This window comes from Vulpes lagopus, chromosome 21, assembly GCF_018345385.1.
Source record: "Vulpes lagopus strain Blue_001 chromosome 21, ASM1834538v1, whole genome shotgun sequence".
Taxonomy (NCBI): Eukaryota; Metazoa; Chordata; class Mammalia; order Carnivora; family Canidae; genus Vulpes; species Vulpes lagopus.
The window spans coordinates 26,512,576-26,517,335 of record NC_054844.1 but is presented as its reverse complement, the minus strand read 5'-3'; the positions used below and the strand labels follow the sequence as shown (position 1 = coordinate 26,517,335).

Genomic DNA, 4,760 nt, shown 5'->3' with positions numbered 1-4,760 from the left:
TTCAAAGAACTGAAATCATAAGTGTATGTCCCATGACCAACATGGAGTTAAATTATGGAATGGAATTAAGAGAACTAGAAAAATCTGTAATGTGTAAAAATTAGGCAACATGCTTTTAAATAACCCATGTGTTTAAGAGGAAATCACAAAGCAAATTAGAAAATGTAAAAAAACAACATAGCAAAATTAGTGGGATGCAGTGAAAACAATAGAAGGATATATATTGACTTAAATAGAGGTATTAGAAAAGAAAAAAGATTTAAAATCACTGACTTATACTTCTAACTTAAGAATCTGGAAAGGGGAAGCAAATTAAACTCAAAGGAAGTAATAGAATAAAAGTAATAAAAAAGTGGTGAAATCAATAAAACAAAAATTAAAAAAGTTTTGGCTTTGATTCTTTGAACACATTAATAACACTAATCAACATTTAATGAGAGGAAGAGAATGCAAATAACTAATATGAGGAATAAGCAGAGGACATCCATGTGTATGGGACAGATCCCATACACATCAAAAGGATAATAAAAGCATATAATAACCAACTTTATGCCAACAAACTTGAAAAATACAGAGCAGAAATTCTTGAAAAACACAATTTACCAAAAAATGACCCAGAAGAAATGGAGCATCTGTGTATGCCTACATCTTTAAAAAAAAAAAAATCAAGTCCATTGTAAAAAAATTTTCTCATAAAAAATCCAGATGTAATGCTCACTTCAGCAGTACATATACTAAAATTGGAAAGATACAGAGATTAGCATGGCTCCTGTACAAGGATGACATGCAAAACTCCAGGTGTAGATGATTTCACTGGTGTATTCTTCCTATGAGTGAAAAAAGAAATAATGCCAATTTTACATAAATTCTTCCATAGAATAGAAAAAAAAAGGCGACTCGCCAACTCCTAACTCATTTTATGACCCAGCAAAACCCTGATACTAAAACCTGAAAATAACTAAGAATGGAAAATATGGCCAACATTTCTTTTAAATACAAATATGAATATATTAAGCAAAACCTTAGCCAACAGAATCTAGTTTTATATAAAAAGGATAATACATCAAAACTAAGTGAAATTTACCTTAAAATCAAACAATATAATTCACCTAGTAAATGAACAATGGAGATAAACCATGTGATTAATAAATCCACAAGACATGTTTGATCATATTTAACATGCATTTATCTTTTAAAAGAAAATACTCAACATGCTAGAAGTCAAGAATTTCATAATCTGATAAAAGATACCCACAAAATAAAATCTTAATGGCCCACATAACATGATAAAATATTGACTGCTCAACCCCCTAACTCCTGAGAATGGCAAGAAGACAAGATTTCCACAACCACCAGTTCTATTCAAAATTGGAAGTCCTACCTAGTTCAAGGAAGCAATAAAAAATATTTTTTTTAAGAATAAATGATTGAAAATAGTACCCTGTCATTATTCACAGGTGATATAATTACACATATAAAGTTTAAAATAATTTACAATTAGAAATTGTATGTGAATTTAGGAAGGTTGCTAGATAAAAGATAAATATACTCTGTTTTGGGTTTGCCCCGCAGAGGTAGGTTATAACTCTCCCCAATTAAGAGGTAGGATGTTGAGGCTTTATGACATTCCAGAGACCTAGAGAATTTAGAACATTTATTGTTAGCACAAAGGACTCCTAGTGAAAGCAAGAAGGGCATAAGCAGGTCCAGGCAGGCTTGAATGGAGCAAAGAGAGTGGGTTAGGCCTTTATAGTGGGCAAGAGAGCAGGACCAGGGACAAGTTCCTGAAGGAGGGCTGGGAATTTGCCAAATTTGAATTTCCCACCAGTCTGAAAAGAGGGAGCTCATTTTCTTTCTTATCAATTATATCTAGATATGGAGCAGAAGGGAAAAAGGAAGCTGGGTCTTATAAGAAGTCAGAAGTCAAACATGAAAACATGAAGTCAGACTCTTACATGACCCAAATCAATCGTATTTCTGCATGTAAGTAAAAACAAAACCAAAACACTTGGAAAGTGAAATTTCAAGACTGCTATTTATAGGAGCATCAGAATGCATCAAATAGGGATCCCTGGGTGGCGCAGCGGTTTGGCGCCTGCCTTTGGCCCAGGGCGCGATCCTGGAGACCCGGGATCGAATCCCATATCGGGCTCCCGGTGCATGGAGCCTGCTTCTCCCTCTGCCTGTGTCTCTGCCTCTCTCTCTCTCTCTGTGACTATCATAAATAAATAAAAATTAAAAAAAAAAATTAAAAAAAAAAAAGAAAAGAATGCATCAAATACCTGCAACAAATCCAATGAAAAAAAATTGAAAGCTCTTTAAACTGTGCAAGCTACTAAATGTTACTGAGGAAAATGAAATAATTTAGTAAATAGAGGAATAGGCTATGTTAATGGATTGGAAGATTCAGTGTTGTTAAGATGTGGATTCTCCTCTATACTGATCCATAGGTTTAATGAAATTGCAATAAAAATCCCAGGAAGCCTTTTGTGGTGTTGACAAGACTGCCAATAAGTATTCAGTCTGAACCAGAGGATTGAGCTGGGTGATTAAAATAGCAGGCATTATCAAACTGAAATTACCCGGATAAATTAATTCTATGCTTGGAAAAGGGATTTCCAGAAGGAACAAATAATCTTGTTTGTAAATCAGAGCACACTTTCTCCTATAGACGCTGCTGAAGATATTATACCCATGTTTGCCTCTTGATTTTTTTCCTTTATGGTAACCAATCTTCCATTTGATTGACATCTCTCTTTGAAAATCAGTATATTACACTCTGCTAATTTGGTAATGCTGAAGTCCTATCAAGTTCCAACAAATAGTTCAACCTTCTTCCCATCCCTGATCTTATTAGCAGAAAAAGAGGCTTTCATCTAAGACTTTCCTTTTCCTACCCATTTCCAAATTGTCTAAGAACTTTAGGGCCTATTCCATGTACACAGTTCTGCTTCCAAAAACAAGGCAAGGCATGGAGAGAGCTTGAGGTCAGCCTTGCCATTGCTTCTGGCTGCCATCTGTTGCCCCAGTTCACAAACAATTCTATATTCAACATGTCTGTTATTTCTGGGACCCCACAGAAAGGTTCCCATTCAGGCTGCAGAAGACCACATGAAGGGTCCAGTCTATTTAAATTCATTAATTCAGTGCTCAGCTAGTATTCCCCAAGCATAAGCGCTGTTCAAGACATTACATTTGAAGACCTTCCAGCCTCAGACGTGTATTGGGCTAAAATCTGAACCAACTACCAAATCTGTTTACCATGGTGCAAACCTGAGTTACCTACATAAATAAATACCCACCTAACTCCCACTATTGATGCACCTCTACCCTACTTCACCCCCACTTTCCATTTTCTTGAAAAAAAAAAAACAAGCAAACAATGTTTTAAGGAAGTGCTATACAGAGTGTGGCCCAGGGAGCCACGGCAGCAGTTAGTTTCACTTGGGAGCTTGTAGGAAATGCAAATTCTCATGCTCAATTGCTGACCTTCTGAATGAAAACCTCAAGGGTAGCACCTCAGAATCTGCATTCAACAAGCATTCCAAATGATCTTCAGGCACAATAAGGTTTGACTAGCACTATTTTGAAGTGTTTCGATATCTCTTTTTATAATAAGAACAAAAGCGTTAATATCTTCAGTTTACTGTTCTGACTCAGCCCAGGAGCCATTCTATTTAAGAGCCTATTTCTATTCTTCATAACCCCCTAATTATGCTCTTAGTAGTTGGAAGATTTGTAAAGTGCAGCCATTTTCTGAAAGAAAATCCTACCTTTAGACAAACACACACATGGAAATCCAAGGAATCATGCAAGAGAATTGTTATTTTTCCCTATAGTCACCTGTTGGTCTAAACTGGGTGGCTGAAAGCAATAGAAGCCACTGCACTTGATTGGACTGCCATCTTTTGCTGCAATCTCTCAGTCTTTTTTTTTTTTTTAACTATCCGCATTCCATCTGCTCTATCTTGCCTTCTCATTGTCATCCTATGTACATTCAAAACAAAAAATATACTGCATTACACATTCTGCCTGAAGCAACTCGGGAGCCCTTGATAAAGCATAAAGTTGGCACTTCTAATTCTCTCCATATTCTTCCCTGGGCTATTAGAACATCGGATTTTGAACAGCAATATATTTTTAAAGAGATAGGGAAGGAATATAAGCTCAGATATAGGATGCTCAGTATTTGACAGTATAATATAAATAGACCATCTAAAAAACTACAGGCTGTTAGGGATACTGAGGGATGGATATGGGGAAAGGAGCATCAGTGGTCCCCTTACCCTTAACCATAAAAGCTAACAGAAGGGATACAACAGTCTTGGAAAATATTGTCTTTTTCATGCACTGTGAGCACCAAATTTCTTGAACAGTGCATCTCTCCTCCCTCTTTCTTTCCTCCCTAATGCAATTGAGTATATGGAAAAGTCCCAAAATCCAGGCACAAAAAATGTCACTATGCATCCACATGAAACTAAAAACCAACTACGTTTTCCTGCTTAAGGTTACACCAATGCTTTAGTTTAAAAAGCTAGAGGAAATTTTTCACGGACTTAAAGGTTTGCCAAAATTTCCTCATTTACCTACTAACCCCAGGTATGGAAGCCATGTAAGTAGTCTCTGCATTTCAGATATATCCTTAAGTAGCAATCCCCTCTCCACCTCCTACCCCCTCATCTCACCCTCTTACTTTGCTCTCCACCAGAAAGCTGTTTGGCAAATTACAAAGAATAATGTGGTCTTTTCTGACAGTTTGG

At 36.3% G+C, this 4,760-nt stretch overlaps 1 non-coding gene across 1 annotated transcript; it reads left to right on the top strand.

The window, feature by feature from the left end:
• The first annotated feature begins 707 nt into the window (after positions 1-707).
• On the top strand, positions 708-815 carry LOC121480446. The gene has a single exon (XR_005984968.1). It is a non-coding gene; the product is annotated as a U6 spliceosomal RNA (small nuclear RNA).
• The last annotated feature ends 3,945 nt before the right edge of the window (positions 816-4,760 follow it).